This window comes from Lagenorhynchus albirostris, chromosome 4 (genome assembly GCF_949774975.1).
Source record: "Lagenorhynchus albirostris chromosome 4, mLagAlb1.1, whole genome shotgun sequence".
Taxonomy (NCBI): Eukaryota; Metazoa; Chordata; class Mammalia; order Artiodactyla; family Delphinidae; genus Lagenorhynchus; species Lagenorhynchus albirostris.
In genome coordinates, this window is record NC_083098.1 from 93,188,337 (window position 1) to 93,206,788 (window position 18,452).

Genomic DNA, 18,452 nt, shown 5'->3' on the forward strand with positions numbered 1-18,452 from the left:
AGATATCAATTACAGGAAATAAACTGTAAAAAAATAAAACACATTGAGGCTAAACCATACACTACTAAATGACCAAGAGATCACTGAAGAAATCAGAGGAAATCAAAAAATACCTAGAAACAATCGACAATGAAAACACGATGACCCAAAACCTAGGGGATGCAGCCAAAGCAGTTCTAGGAGGGAAGTTTATAGCAATACAATTCTACCTCACAAAACAATAAACATCTCAAACAAAAAAACTAACATTACAACTAAAGCAGTTACAGAAATAAGAACAAAAATACCCAGAGTTAGAGTAGGAAAGAAAACAAAAGATCAGATCAGAAATAAATGAAAAAGAAATGAAGAAAACAATAGCAAATATCAATAAAACTAAAAGCTGGATCTTTGAGAAGATAAACAAAATTGATAAACCATTAGCCAGACTCAACAAGAAGAAAAGGGAGACTCAAATCAAAAGAATTAGAAATGAAACTGAGAAGTAACAAGTGACACTACAGAAATACAAAGGATCATGAGAGATTAGTACAAGCAACTATATGCCAGTAAAATGGACAACCTGCAAGAAATGGACAAATTCTTAGAAATGAACAACCTTCTGAGATTGAACCAGGAAGAAATAGAAAATATAAACAGACCAATCACAAACACTGAAATTGAAACTGTAATTAAAAATCTTCCAACAAACAAAAGCCTAGGACCAGATGGCTTTCCAGGAGAATTCTATCAAACATTTAGAGAAGAACTAATACCTATCCTTCTCAAACTCTTCCAAAATATAGCAGAGGGAGGAGCACTCCCAAACTCATTCTACAAGACCACCATCACCGTGATACAAAAACCAGACAATGATGTCACAAAAAATGAAAACTACAGGTCAATACCTCTAATAAACATAGATGCAAAAATCCTCAACAAAACACTAGCAAACAGAATCCAGCAGCACATTAAAAGGATCATACACCATGATCAAGTGGGGTTTATCCTAGGAATGCAAGGATTCTTCAATATATGCAAATCAAACAATGTGATACACCATATTAACAAACTGAAGGATAAAAACCAAATGATCATCTCAATAGATGCAGAAAAATCTTTCAACAAAATTCAACACCCATTTATGATAAAAATTCACCAGAAAGTAGGCATAAAGGGAATCTACCTCAACATAATAAAGGCCATATATGACAACCAACAGCCAACATCGTTCTCAATGGTGAAAAACTGAAACTATTTCCTCTAAGATTAGGAACAAGACAAGTTTGCCCACTCTCACCACTATTATTCAAGATACTTTGGGAAGTTTTAGCCACAGTAATCAGAGAAGAAAAAGAAATAAAAGGAATCCAAATTGGAAAAGAATTAAAACGGTCACTGTTTGCAGATGACATGATACTATACGTAGAGAATCCTGAAGATGCTACCAGAAAACTATTAGAGCTAATCAATGAATTTGGTAGAGTAGTAGGATACAAAATTAATGGACAGAAATCTCTTTCATTCCTATACATTAATGATGAAAAATCTGAAAGAGAAATTAAGGAAACACTCCCATTTACCATTGCAACAAAAAGAATGAAATACCTAGGAATAAACCTTCCTAAGGTGACAAAAGACCTGTATGCAGAAAACTGTAAGACACTGATGAAAGAAATTAAAGATGTTACAAACAGATGGAGAGATATACCGTGTTCTTGGACTGGAAGAATCAACATTGTGAAAATGACTATACTACCCATGCAATCTACAGATTCAGTGCAATCCCTATCAAACTACCAATGGCATTTTTCATAGAACTAGAACAAAATATTTCACAATTTGTATGGAAACACACAAGACCCCAAAGAGCCAAAACAATCCTGAGAAAGAAACATGTAACTGGAGGAATCAGGCTCCCTGACTTCAGACTATACTACAAAACTACAGTAATCAAGACAGTATGGTACTGGCACAAAAACAGAAATATAGATCAATGGAACAGGATAGAAAGCCCAGAGATAAACCCACTCACATATGCTCACCTTATCTTTGATAAAGGAGGTGAGAATATACAATGGAGAAAGACAGCCTCTTCAGTAAGTAGTTCTGGGAAAACTGGACAGCTACATGTTAAAGAATGAAATTAGAATACTTCTTATCACCATACCATACACATACACAAAAATAAACTCAAAATGTATTAAAGACCTAAATGTAAAGCCAGAAACTATAAAACTCTTGGAGGGGATCATAGGCAGAGCACTCTATGACATAAATCACAGCAAGGTCCTTTTTGACCCACCTCCTAGAGAAATGGAAATAAAAAAAAGTAATAAACAAATGGGAGTTAATGTAGCTTAAAAGCTTTTGCACAGCAAAGGAAACCATAATCAAGATGAAAAGACAACCCTCCAAATGAGAGAAAATAGTTGTGAATGAATCAACTGGTAAAGGATTAATCTCCAAAATATACACGCAGCTAATGCAGCTCAATATCAACAAAACAAACAACCCAATCCAAAAATGGGCAGAAGACCTAAATAGACATTTCTCCAAAGAAGACATACAGATGGCCAACAAACAAATGAAAGGATGCCCAACATCACTAATCATTAGAGAAATGTAAATCAAAACTACAATGAGGTATCACCTCACACCAGTCAGAATGGTCATCTTCAAAATATCTACAAACAATAAATGCTAGAGAGGGTGTAGAGTAAATGGAACCCTCTTGCACTGTTGGTAGGAATATAAATTGATATAGCCGTTATGGGGAACAGTATGGAGGTTCCTTAAAAAACTAAAAATAGAACTACCATATGACCCAGCAATCCCACTACTGGGCAATACCATGAGAAAACCATAATTCAAAAAGAGTCATGTACCACAATGTTCATTGCAGCACTATTTACAATAGTCAGGATATGGAAGCAACCAAAGTCGACAGATGAATGGATAAAGAAGATGTGGCACATATATACAATGGAATATTACTCAGCCATAAAAATTGAGTTATTTGTAGTGAGGTGGACCTAGAGTCTGTCATACAGAGTGAAATAAGTCAGTAAGAGCAAAACAAATATTGTATGCTAATATGGAATCCAAAAAAATGCTTCTGATGAAACTAGGGAGAGTACAAGAATAAAGACACAGATCTTGATAATGGACCTGAGGACACGGGGAAGTGGAAGGGGAAGCTGGGATGAAGTGAGAGAGTAGCACTGACATATAAACACTACCAAATATAAAATAGCTAGTGGGAAGCAGCTGCATAGCACAGGGAGATTAGCTCTGTGCTTTGTGACCACCTAGAGGGGTGGGGTAGGGAGGGTGGGAGGGAGACACAAGAGAGAGAGGATATGGAGATATATATATATACATATAGCTATATACATATAGCTGATTCACTTTGTTATATACTTTGTTATACAGCAGAAACTAACATAACAGTGTTAAGCAATTATACTCCAATAAAGATGTTAAAAAGTATAAAAAATAAATTCTATGAAAAAATAAAATAAATAAAAATTAACTTGTATTCATGAAGGGGAGAATATTTAAATGTAATTGGTCATCTGGAAGTTTTCTTACATAATAAAATAATCAAAAACTTCTACAGTAAATATTATACTTGACAGAACAATTTTAGTCATATATTTTTAGGTTTAAGAATGGTAGTAGTTCACTTGCTATCAATTCTTGTATTCAAAAGTACAGTGAACGTCTGAGTCAATGCAATAAGAAAAGGAAAAATTTAATTAAAGATAGTGCCTGGGGAAGAAGTAAATTAAAGTGTTATTCTTTGCTGATCATATGGTAATCTACAGAGAACACATTCATGGAATCAGTAGCGTCAATGGCCAGTTAGAATATAAAATAAAAGCTAAAAAATACCATTTATAATAGCAACAAATACAGCACAGTCAATGGAAATAAATCTGTCAATATAATGTCAAAACTATTGTGAAAAATGTTACAAAGTATTATTGAAACTCAAAAAACACCTGAAGAAATGGAGGAACAGCCATTAAAATGCTAGAAATCCTCAATATTAATGTTTTTTTTTTGGAAAATAAAATTCAAAATATTTAAATAGACAAAATCGTTGAATAATGAAGATAATTCTGCAAAAATAGCCAGTGAAAATGACTGATTTCTATTATTAATTTTCAATCCTTATATTTTTACTTAACTATATATATGTTTCACTTATTAATTTTTAGACCATATACTACAAAAGCCAGCTCATTTAATCTTCTTGGTATGAGGATGCATGATGAGCATTAGTATATTTTTCTAATTAAATATTATCTGTAAGATGAAACATACTATTTACATTGTTTTAAACTATAGCAGTTTTACACTTTTAAGTAATGTAAAATAAATATTTTAAGATAAATTCTAAATCTTAACTTAATAAAGAGCCCATTAAGAATAATTTGAGGATTTTTCAAGCAGCAGAATAGCTCCTCTTCTCTTAACATCCTCTCCTTTACAAGGGACATCTAATTTCTCTTTATTACTGAATATAGATTCAGACAAGTGATGCATTTGTTTGCTCTCCATGATGTTATAAAGGACTATGACATCACAATTCTTATTCTATAAACATAAACACATGGGGCTCATAGACTATTTGGACAGTGATTATTCCCAGGCTTATGATCTTTGCTGGATAATATGCATTCTAGTACTGAATGATCTACATAATTTGGCAAACCTAAATTATCAGTAGGCAGACTATTATATGGTAGCAAGCTGTGGAAAGCAGAACTAGTCACAAATTTTAAAGTATTAATAAAATACTGGACATGCACAGTCTGGATAGTGAAGAGGGGTAATAAATGCTTGAATATTATTTTCTTATCATCAGAAAAATCCAGAGAGTTAATATTAAAACACTAATGTGATTGTATAAGTAGGCAGCCTGAAAGCAATGGAAAGAGAAAATGTTATTTATTGAAATAATTATTTGAATCGTGCATTTGACATTGTTCCATCAGGCTTTCAGCAGCCTAAGGCAGACTCCTACACAATGTGTGACAGAGAGAATGCATACTTTTAAATAATGAAAACATCACAATTGCACAAAACTATGCTAAGTTTAGTTATTTGAAGGGGTGGAGAAGAGGAGTACTTAGTCAAGGAGCACAATGATGGCAACTTAAATATAAAAGAGTTCTTGACAAACTAGTTCTTATTCAAAGTCTCTTTTACTGAAAGCATTGTAAGATGCACAGTGCTAACCAACATAGACCTCGTAATATTACATTGTGAAAGGTGTCTTTTTTATATTTGGCAATTTTCGGAAAGAATAAAACGTAAATTAGAAATGTTATATGGTACATTTTGGAATGCCAAAGAAAGAAGTATCATACAGGCAGTTTTACTCTTACAAGGGTACAAAAAGGGAAAGAACTTCAGGACAACGTAAATTATCAACTTTCTACTACAAGCTCCAAATCAGGTGTTATTTCTATGTAGATGAATACCAGCCCGATTTCCTTACCTCTTCATTTCCTTTGGGTGGCTATTCTATGATATCAATGGGATTAAGCAACCTGGCAACTTTACTTAGCCTTCAGCATTTCTAACTTTGCAATGACTTGATGGCAGTAAATTGTCCAAATCTTTGGGTCCTTCACCAGGACTAGAAAGCTCCTTTTGGGAATAAGTAGTTAATAAATATTTGCTCAATGAAATATTAATAATCTAACTGAGTGCTTAGAAAGACTGTTCTTTCCTGTGTCAGTTGTGTTTGCTCTTGATTCTGTTTAACTATCTTTTTCTCATTTCATTTTCATTTATAATTTTTATATTAAAATGGTATATTATCATTTTGGAAGCACTGTTAAAGTGGTAAGATACTTTTATATTTTGTAGTATTCTATGTCTCTCTTGCTCTCTACATATATATGTACATATATACATATATTTATGTTTACATATAAACATATATATATAGTTCAGAGACTGCATATGCATATTGTGTGCAAGTGTGTGTATCTCTTCATCATGTGACTAGTGAATACTTATATACTGTTATCTGTTCAAGGTACTAAACAACACACTAAATAATAATACCAAATAATAACTAACAATTAAATAGCAATTTATAGATTATCTGAAATTATTTCATATGTATTATCCTATTTGTCATGCATGCACATAAATATTAGATGAATCTTTACATCAAGAGATATTACAGGTTGTTCAGATTTCTGTTTCTTATAAAAATATCTTCAAGGAAATAGAACATTTCATGAAAAACAAAGATTCAAAAGTTGCAGGATTGATATTAAAATTAATCCTGTTAAAAGTTTATCCTCCTTGGGCTTCCCTGGTGGTGCAGTGGTTGAGAGCCCACCTGCCAATGCAAGGGACACGGGTTCGTGTCCCGGTCCGGGAAGATCCCACATTCTGCAGAGCGGCTGGGCCCATGAGCCATGGCCACTGAGCCTGCGCATCCGGAGCCTGTGCTCCGCAACAACAACAAAAAAAAAGTTTATCCTCACCCCCCCAAAAAAAAAAATTAAGTTAAGATTATCTCAGTTCAACTAAATTGTTTGCATTGCTTGAAATCAATACATTTTTACAAAACTCACATAATGTTTTTACTTTTGGTCATTGTATTAATATATATTATAATAAGTATATTAATATATGTATGAATATGTATACTATATGTATTTACATATATGTATATAGATAAAGTGATTGATTTTAAGAAATTGGCTCATGAGATTATAAGGACTGACAAGTCCTAAGATGTGCAGGATGAGAGTGAGTAAGCAATGTGGACAACCAAGTGAGCCAATGGTGTAGTTCTCAAGCAAAGGCCAGAAAGCTTGAGATCGAGGAAGAATTGATGTTTCACTGTGAATATGAAGGCAGGAAAAAGCTGATGATATCTGAGTTCAAGGCGGTAGGGAAAAAGAATTTCTCATACCCAAGAGAGAGTCTGCCTCTTTGTCCTATTCAGCCTTAAACTAATTGGATGAGGTCCAATCACATCAAGGAGGGCAATCTGCTTTATTAAATCTACCAATTTGATGTTAATCTCCTCAAAAACACCCTCACAGACACACCCAGAATAATGTTTGACCATATATCTGGGGAACCCATGGCCCAGTATAGTTGATACATAAAACTAACCTTCACAGTAATGAATGGTTATTTCTTCCTCCATGTAGATTAAAATCATAAGCTAGTAGTGGATCTCATGTTCTTTTTCTTTCTTCTTTCCTTCCTCCCTCCCTCCCTTTCTTTCTTTCTCTCTTTCTCTCTTTTTTCTTTCTTTTTTCTCTTTCTTTCTTTCTTCTTTTCTTTCTTTCTTTCTTTCTTTCTTTCTTTCTTTCTTTCTTTCTTTCTTTCTTTCTTTCTTTCTTTCTTTCTTTCTTTCTTTCTTTCTTTCTTTTCCTCCTTCCTTCCTTCCTTCCTTCTGTCCTTCCTTCCTTCCATTTGGTAAAATCCAGTTAGAATGTTTTCATGTAATTTTTAAGTTGACTTGTAATTGTGTCAAAAAATTATCCATTTGTCCCGCTGGATTTACATGGTTATTATGTGTACAGTAGAATGATGTATGTGCATGGTAGATAGTAACTACTAAAAATAAATAGTAATTGAAAGAAATAGTTTTTCTTTTTATTAGAAAAAAATGTACACACCCAAGACTCATTCTGATTGACTTAGTACGAGTTTGTCTATGAAATCATCCCCATTAAAAAAATCAAATAGCATAAATAAGTAAAAAAGAAAAAACCTACACTAAACACACACACACACACACACACACACACACATAAATTCAATGATAGTGGATAAGACATCATCAAACAGACAAATGACAACCAAAAATACATGCACAAACACACAAAATATGAGTGAAAAACGAGAGAAGGAATAGGTAAATATATACTCAGGGGATAGAGAGGGAGAGATCAGGAAACAAAATGTCATCAGTCATCTCAATAACAAAAGTAGAAGCTGGAAGACACTAGCACAGCAGATTTAAAAATTCTGAAATATTTATTTCCATTGAAGGATTTATAAGGTATTTTTTTTCTCCAAAATAGCATCTAGGTTAGAAAGTGAAAAGACATATTAAAAGATGTACAAAAATCTCAAAAACTCACTTCCCACTCAACTATTCTATGGACAGTACTGAAGAATTTGATGCACAAAAGAGATTAATAACAAAGGAGGGGAGGATATGATATAAGAATTAAAGAATCCAATACAGAAATGTTATATCTATATAGATATATTCTATTTCTATATATCTATACAGATAGATATATTCTATTTCTATATATCTATATAGATATATTCTATTTCTATATATCTATATAGTTACATTCTATTTCTATAGTAAATTGCAGCACCAATACTAAAATCAAAGATACATACTCTTGAGTACTAAACTAATTAGCAATTTACAAGATAAAATTATCTGTTCTATAAAGTTTTAGAAGTATATTTATAATTATATATATGATATAATTTTTAAAAAGTAATTGAAGAATATTTATACATTGACCTTTAAAGTTTTCACACTTTCATCATTATGAAGCTACACAAAACTGGCAAAATGACTTCCATAAAACATTCACAGTAAATTCATGTATGCTATTCAAATTAAAAAGAGTGCATTCTGACTCTGGAACTTTACTATATTAAATATGTTATTTTAAATTAATACTAGCATTGGGACTTCCCTGGTGGTCCAGGGATTGGGATTTCACTTTCCAATGCAGCAGGTATAGGTTTGATCCTTGGTCGGAGAGCTGGGATCCCACATACCTCACGGCCAAAAAACCAAAAACATAGGATGGAGGTAATATTGTAGCAAAGTTCAATAAAGACTTTGAAAATGGTCCACATCAAAAAGAGAAAAAGAAAATAAAAATTACTGATGGACTTAGTGGCAGGGCAGGAATAAAGATACAGATGTAGAGAACAGACTTGAGGAAATGGCAGGGAGTTGAAGGGGAGGCTGGTACATTGTGAGAGAGTGGCATTGACATATATACACTACCAAATGTAAAATAGATAGCTAGGGGGAAGCTGCTGCAAAGCACAGAGAGATTAGCTCAGTGCTGTGTGACGGACGACCTAGAGTGGTGGGATAGGGAGGGTGGGAAGGAAGATCAAGAGGGAGGAGATATGGTGATATATGTATAAAAATAGCTGATTCACTTTGTTGTACAGCAGAAACTAACCCAACATTGTGAAGTAATTATACTCCAGTAAAAATGTATTAGAAAAAAACTTAAAAAAAAATAAATTAATACTAGCATATTGGAAATTTGCATAAAGAAAATAATGTAGTTGATCATGGCTGTAAATTAAATAATACAGAGAATATTTAAATTATGTATATGAAAATGATTTTAGCTTTATTAAAATCATGCATGCATATAGTTATAAACCTAACAGAAATATAAAGAATGTATCCACAATCCACAGGCTGCCTTCCATCTCTCATCATCCTTTTCCTAAGTGCCATTGATCCAGCAACTTTCTTTTTCAAAATTTTTTTCACTTTTCTCATGTTTTTAAAATGTATGTTTCTAAATAATATAGTTTACCTGCTACTTTTAGATATGATGCTTGTTAATTTTAGATATGATGATTTGTTTTTGTTACGAATAATGAGGTTTTCAGTTCCTTTTTCACACCCATATTTATATTTCCTTAAAACTTATCATATTTTAAGTTAATATGGAACGCTTAATTACTCTGTATATGAAAATACTGTTACCTGTGGAACTAAGAGATACACTGTGTTATTTGTTACTTATAGGTTTTATTTTCTTTCTAGGGTTAATTATTCATTTGCCATTTTCCCACCTAATTGTCAGATCTTTTAAAAGCCTGGCAATCTGTGCCTTAATAAGCCATATAGAGGATTCTGATGCAAGTTGAAGAATCATTGTTGTAAGATAATTAGGAAACAAGTGATTTTGTTTTTTCATTTTGATATCCCAATTAGTAACCTGTGGTAGTCTTTCTCTCTGTGATCTCACATCAGATTCTCTGAGTCATGGTACACACGTGGTAATTGTAATTCTCCAAGTAGGTGGGAGAATAGACGTAGTCACCTCAAAGTTCAGCAAGTAAATTTCTAATTAAAACTCTGTTTCCAGGACTGTGACTTTTGTCTAGCTTTCTTGATTCCAGAGCCTCTTTGATGCCATTTCTCCAGAAATCAAGCCTTCTCTTTACATTTAAAGATATTCAAAGGAGGAGGCTGATGCAGGCTGGGGAGGTGTGGGGACAACCAATATGTGAAAAATTTTTCACACTTCACCTTTGTGCTTTAACTCCTGTTTTCTGGAGTACCTAGTGTTAGAAAATGCTTGGAGAGATTTACATAAGAGATAACTTTTCTTTCTTTTTCCCCCTTAAACAATAAACTAAATAATACAGTAATTGATTTCCCTATTGGTTTGGGTTTAATGATGATAAAATGTTGAAAATTAACTCTTGGAAAAATTATTTTTAATATTCTGGTTGTTCCTTTGCTAAAAAAAAAAAAGAAAGAAAAGACTCTGTCCACCATTTATTTAATTTAACTCTGGTAAAATGATTTCTTTTGAGACACTTAGGTTTGGAAAGTCAACATTGAATAGTCCTTACAGAAATAATTATTAAATATCTATTATGTTCCAGATATTGAGCTGGATGTAGGATAACATTTTGCTGTCATCTCCCTTAGGATACTTATAGTCGAGTTCACAGAAAACTGTATACTCCTATAGGAGATCAAATAATGTTGCAATTTAGTACAAATATGTTATTTTAGAATAGGTAGACATCAGTGGGAATTAGAATTACTAAAATGGCTTTATTGAACTGGAATGAAGATTTGGGTGGAAAGGAGCAAGAGCATAATCCAGGGAGATTAAATTATTATCAGATGATCTAAAGAAATTTTTAAAAATCACGTAAATATCTTTATTCTGCTTTCCTTCTCTAAATATCCAGAAGAACATTTTTCTAATATAACTTGCATTGTATCTATATTTATGTCTATACATATGCATGTGTGTGGGTATACATCTAGAGACAAAGGGAAATGTACTAAGCCCTAATATTTTTTTCTCATTTAATCATCAACACAATTTTATCATTTAAGTACTATTTTATTATCATTTTTCAGAAAAGAAACTAACTTTTCCAATGTTACACAGTTAAATAGTTAATGGAAGAGGAGGGATTCACACCCAGATGGTTCAACCTGAGGCAATAATAAAGGAGTGTGCTAGCCACAATTGTCTCTCATTCCAATTAATCATATTAAATAAATACATTATTTGAATACTTTATTTCCCAAGGAACCAGAGTGACTCATGTTTTGGGGAACTAGGAAAACTGAGTTTTCTATCAAGTCAGAGCTAAATGAGAAGGCAAAGCATACTTTTTAAAAGAATTGTTGAGAAGGTTGAGACATATGTGCTCCAAAAGGCAATTACTTGGAGAGCAGCCAAATTAAAAAGGATAAACCTGAATAAGTCATAAATTGAAAGTGGTAGGCAAGGAGGGAGAATCTGGGTAGAAGCCAAAGAAACAGAGAATAGCAGATAATAGAAAAACTCTGCACTGCTAGGCAAAGGCAGGAATGGACAAATTCCCAAGGATAATTTGCACTCAGAAGAAACATCTGGAGATTATCTGGAAATTATTCCTTTAGAATAATTGAAAGGGCACCTCATATAGTTCCACTACTATAAATTTATTTCAAATTTAGATCATTTCCTGATTATAAAATAAATCAACGTCATTAATTTTTTTTTTCTTTTTTTTGCGGTATGCTGGCCTCTCGCTGTTGTGGCCTCTCCCGTTGTGGAGCACACACTCCGGACACGCAGGCTCAACGGCCATGGCTCACGGGCCCAGCCGCTCTGCGGCATGTGGGATCTTCCTGGAGCAGGGCACGAACCCGCGTCCCCAGCATCGGCAGGCGGATTCTCAACCACTGAGCCACCAGGGAAGCCCAACGTCATTAATTTTAACCAGAAAAAAAATTAAAATCTTAACTCCTGTTGAGGATTTACATCAAGATGATTACTAACTCTCCCCAACTGTTTTTGTACATTATCCCTTAAATACTAATTAAAATGAAGAAATAGGACAAAACTTCTATTTCTGGCAATATGACACACTGACTATTCTGAAACCTCCCTCAACATGTTGAATACTTCTGAAAATTCTTTAATCACATAGTTTAGTTAGCAAGAAAATTTTAAAAAATTAAAATAAGTTAAATAAAATATCTAGAAGAAAGCAAAAATTCAAAAAGGAAAGCCCACAAAAAAGCTACAGTTGCTCTGAAAAGAGATGCAAAATTCTGGGAGGTTTTAGGCTTATGGTTTTAATGCAACAGGTGTAAAGAAAAACAAAATAAAACCCCTCAGACTGAGAAAGTGAAAAGTCAAACCAAGAGATCCTCAATATAAAGCCATGACACCAAAATATGAATGCTACAAATGGGAGAAAAATATCACTCCCAACACAAGGAGGCAATAATTAAACTTGACAAATGAGGGAGTGGGGTGTAGAAATTCTTCTTTGATGATTTATAATCTCCAGTTTGGCCTGAAGCAGGTTTGATATCAGTAATCATATTATCTACAGAACCCAATACCTAAAGCACAAAATTTATGTAGAATTTCTGAGTATTGTCAATACTCCAGATACCTTGTAGAATTAAACATAGCCCTTATTATAGCAACAGATGTTATCATAGCCCTTCAAAGTTTTCTGAATAATATAGTGTAATAGTCATTAAAATTCTTATAAATTTTATTTATAAGAAAATAAAATAACCAAAGGAACAACCTACTGTGAGCAAGTTAACAGAATATATATAAACGAAAGAATGAGATGTAGAGCATTCAAAAGTGTGAGTAATATGTTTTAATAATAAAAGTGGATGTTCTAGTAGATGAAAGAAAAGAGGATATAAAAATGCTGAATATGATTTGGAAAATAACAAAATAAAAGTCCTAGAATGGTAAAGAGCTCAAAGATAAGATAAAAAGAATAGACACACTGAGGAAAGAATGAATGAACTAGAATACAGATTTTAGTAGAATTACTCAGAACTCAGTATAAAGAAACAGAGATAAAATAAAAAGGAAATTAAGAAATTTGAGAATAAAGTAAAAGACTGTAGCACTTATCTACTGGGAAATTGAGAATAAGCTGGTGAAGGAGCTAGATATAAAGATGTAATGGATGAGAAGATTTCAGAATTTCAAATAAAATTATTCAGACTCTGGAAACTTCATGAATCTTATGCAGGGCAAATGAATATAATTCCACACCTAGAGCTATCATAATGTTACTACAAAACATCAATGAGGGAGAAAAGATCTTAAATTAACAAATAAATACATAAGATCTTCAAATGAACAAACATAGGTCTGAGCACTTCCACCAACAGTATTAGTGAAAATCAATGGAATAATATCTCAAAGTATTAACAGCAAAAACTTCTTATCTATACTTGTATAAACATCAAATATGGTCAAAATCAAGAATGAAACACGTTAGTGCAGGCAAATAAAATTTGAGAAAAGAGTGCCAATATGTCTTTAATCAATAAGAATGAGCCATACAACTTAATAGGAAAATGGGTTTAAAATAAGAATATAGATAAACACTTAGGGTCAGAAGCATATGAAAAGATAGGAAGAAGGAAGAAATTTGGAATGACTGCTTAACGGGTATAGAGTTACCTTTTGGGGAGAAGAAAATGTTCTGGAACTAGATACTTGTGATGTTTACACAACATTGTGAATATACTAAATTCTATTCAAGTACATATATATATTAAAATGGTTAAAGCAGACAATTTTATGTTATGTGTATCTTACCTCAATAAAAAATGCTTACAAATATATATTACCAGAATAGTGGTAGTGTATAATTGCTTAAAGTTTACTTCATAAACTATAGTATTTTAAGAGTTTTTGATTTCAAGCCCTGGCTTCAGAACTTATTATCTGTGTATTCTTGTGCTATTTATGAGCCCTTCCTTTGCCTCAGTCTCCTTATATGGGAAAATGGAGGTGATTATAATAGTAACTACGCTGTGAAGATTAATAATGTAATAAGGGATGGAAAACCCTAACATAATAGGCTGTCAATTTGGTTTATCTATTGTTAATTATAACTTATTATGATCATTAACATCATCATTATTATTATTACTAAGATCTTGCTTCTAATATTTTCTCAACTTAAGGTTTTCACACTGAAAATTTCACACTGAATTTTTGTACCATCCTTTATTATTCAGGTTTTGGATCAACTCTTCCAGAATACCTTACCTGAAACCTCAGGTTACATCTATGTCTTTCCTCTCCACTTTGCTGGATTGCTGTATATAACACCCCCTTAATATTTATGTCATATTGAAATTATTAGTTTGTCTAGTTTTTCCACTAAAAAGTCAGCTTCACAAGGCCAATGTCTTGTTCAACTTTGTCTCTTGAGTACATACTGCAACATGACACGCACACACACACACACACACACACACACACACACACACAGGTCCTGAACTCATATTTGCTCAATTGAACAGTATCATCTCTATGATCGACACATACTTTGTTGCTTTCATTGAATGTATTTTTGTCATTATAGCACTAAAAATATATGAACCTCTTAAGGTTTCCCACATTAAAGTAAAAGAAGAACTTAATATATTCATTTAGCAAATATTTAGTAGTTCTAACTGTACAGTACTGGGGCTGTGATAAGTATTTCAAATATTAATTCTCAAACTTTTATAGTTCAGCAGTTTATATTAAGTTTAGATGTAAGTACTTTATGAGCCAAAATGAAACTTCAGACACCGACTATAGTCTCCTTGCAGGCTGCTTAGGAGTTACACCAATTCCCAGACAGCTTTTTTTTTTTATCTTCCTGGAAAAAAAAATTCCTTAAATAATAGGAAAACATGAAAAATTAGAAGATTAAGCAGACACACATGTGTTTTGCAAAGAGCTTCTCTGTCTAACCACATGCTTGTCTAGTACTTAAAGTATGACTCAAGTACCTGGCATGATTAGAATGAGAGGAGCTATGGTACAGTTAACCTGAATAGCCATTATTTTATCAGTTTGGCACAAAGGACCACAGAAATGGTGAGTTACATCAGCAAACCATTAATCTACTAGGAAATAAAAGCTGAAAGAAGAAAGCACAAGAAGCCATCATTTATGCCCTTGTTAATTCTGAGGATGGAAATACACATATATTAGCAATTGCTTTTTATCCAGATACTGAAAATTATGACATATAACACTATGTCTGACTGAATCCATTTTAATTTTGAATAGTGCTTGACAATTTCAGTGGATACCAATTAAATTGTTGTCAACACATTTTAATTATTATATTCATGCACAGCAGTCATTTCATGAAGCTTTAGCAGGTAAAGGTGCATCAATTAATGATCTTGGTTTGACTATTTAAACAAATGAATTTCCATTTTGAGATACATATAATAAAGAATTTGAACTCTCCTGCATTTGATTTTAGAGTTTCTTCACTGGGATACAGAATATTTTGCCTTAACCGTATATAATAAAATCGAAGCAATAAAGAACACTGCAATAAAGAGGGATCCTGCAAGTTCTTTCAAAACCAACATACATTTAGACATCTCCTTTGAGCTAGTCAGTAAGGAAAGCAATATATTTACTTCTTTAGACTCAGGCATTTGAAAAATTTCTGACACAACAGAGAAAGCATTTTTATCTGCCAAGCTTGAATTAAATATTCACACCCTGGGATGACATATTTTGGAAATGGTTTACAGGTCTACCAAGATATCAGCTAGATTAAGAAATGTTTTGGGCATCCAGAGGATGCTTAGATGGCTATGTCATGACTCAGGAGGCTTGTTCAACTATCTAGACTTTTGTAGAATTGATATAATTTCCTCTGTGAGAGATTATGCTAAAACCTGTGGGAGTTACCAGAGCTGCTGTCTTGTACACAAGATAATTGGTAAAATGGGCCAGAGGGGACTAAAATCTAATCCCAGTTCTATTTCATCCACCAAGAAAAACAGGTCTTTCAATAATTTATGTGTGTATTTTCCTTCCACTTGATGTTCAATACCCACACAAAGTGTATCTGCCATGCTGTGAAAATAAAGAAAAGTGAGACTTTAAGGACATAATAAACAATGTGGATTATAATTATGATAGCCAAAAGTTGAATGCTCTCCTTGTTAGGAACTAACATATATTTACCTATTTAATTTTATTACTGTTCAAAAAGATAATTAACATTATCCATTTCTATCAATAAACATGATCAGGTACTGTGATGAGCTATGTGCTTGGCAAGCTGCTGAAGAATGAAAAAAAAAAAGAAAATAGCAACAACAAAAACCAACCAAACAAAAACAAACAAACACACCTGGTCTCTCCTCAAAGAAGTTTTACTCCAGTAGTGGAGGAAAATTATACAGTGCCAACTAATGGGGAAGATTTTATAAATGTAGTAGTGGAGGGAAAAAAATCATACTGTGAGATAACAGTAAAAATATATAGTAAATAATTCTGATTGAGTGATCAGGTAATATTATTGCAACTAAAAAAAATACTTGTCACTTAAAAGCAGGTAAAACATGTGACTCAACACAGAACAGAATGAAATAAGTGAAATTATTTGAAACTGTCAGCTCAATATTAAACTAACAGTTAAATTGAAAATCAGTTTTATTATCATCTAATTTTATTCTTCAAGTCAACTCCACTCAACAGACTAGTCACCAAAGTAAATATCTTAAAAGACAGAGATTACTGATTATATGTGTCAATACACGCAAATAACAGAAAATTTCCTTGCTTCTCTTAAATTCTTTTTTCCACTATATACATGAATATTCCCAGAGGTGAGTTTAATTTTAACGTTATCTGCATACTCTTGAGATAAAATTTTGGGTCATAAATTCTTTTTAATTGCTGGATTAAGTTTGTTATTGTTTCTTTTAGAATTTTTTCACATTGATACATAAGTGATATTGGACTATACATTTTCAACTGTCTTTATCTGGTTGGCATTATATTAGTTCTGTACTGCTGAATAACAAATTACTACAAATTTAGTGGCTTAAAAAAACACCGATTTATTGTTCCACACTTTAGTATGTTAGGACTCTGGGCTGGTTCAAAACTTACAGGGTTGAAATCAAGATTTAGGGGAGGCTGAGTTCTTATCTGGAGGCCCGAGGGTAGAAGCACTTCCAAATTCTTTCAGACTGTTAGCTGAATTCAGCTCTTTGGGTTGGAAGACTGAGGTCCCCATGTCCTTGCTGATGGTCAACATGGGGCAGCTCTCAATCTTTTGAAGCTTCCTGCTTTCCTCATTAATGTTGTCCCCTTTATCTTTGAGACAATACAAAGTTGTACTGGTACATGGAATCCTTCTAGTGCTTCAAATTTCTCTGATTTATCTCTTTTCATGTGTTCATGGGATTAGGTTAGGTCTACCCAGATAGTCTCTGTATCTTAAAGCCAGGTGATCTAGGACTTTACATCTGGAAAATCTCTTTACAGCACTTAGATTAGTATAAGATAGAATATCAGGGATAAGAATCTTGGAGACCTGTCTTTAGAATTCTGCCTACCACAGGTAACAAGGTTTTTAAGGTTTTCTAAAATGAATTAGTTATCATCTTCTACTTACTTTCTGAAAGAATTTATATATGCTCCAATCTTTGAGTATTCAAAAAACTTACTAGTAAAAATCCATTCCTTATTGTAGGTAGAACTTACTGGCAAAAATAGCTGTAGCTTTTGTTCTATTATTTAATTTTATGTCATGTGCATAGATTCCATTTCTTTAATCATTATATTTCTTGTGCAGGTTTACAATTCTTAGTTCTGGCAAGGTTTTGAATTAATTGGCATAAAGTGACTGAATATTCATTGATTTTTAAATTACCTCTGTATATGTAATCATGCTCCCTTTCAGTCTTAATATTATTTATTTGTGATCTCTCTATCTTATTCTTTCCTTCTCTCAATTAAAATCTGTATGGGGCAGGCTCTTTTCCCTTTTATTACATTTTTCAAATGAAATACTTTTGACCTTCTTGATCCTCCAAAATTTGTTAAATATTCCTTTGATTCTGAGCTTCTTTTGCTATTTCTTTCCTTTCAATTACTTGGATTAATTTATTTTATTTTCATGACTTTTACATTAGATGATTAGATCATTCATTTTCAGACTTTTTTTTTCAAACATAAGCTTTAAAAGATACATTTCCCCTATATTTTAAATGCATTTTACACATTTTATAATATAGTATTTTGATGACTATTGAAATGATATATCAAAAATATATGTATTTTCTAATTTTTTAAAGATTATTTTTTGATACAAAAGCTATCTCTATGTTATTTTGTTTTAACTTCCAAACATATCCAATATACATT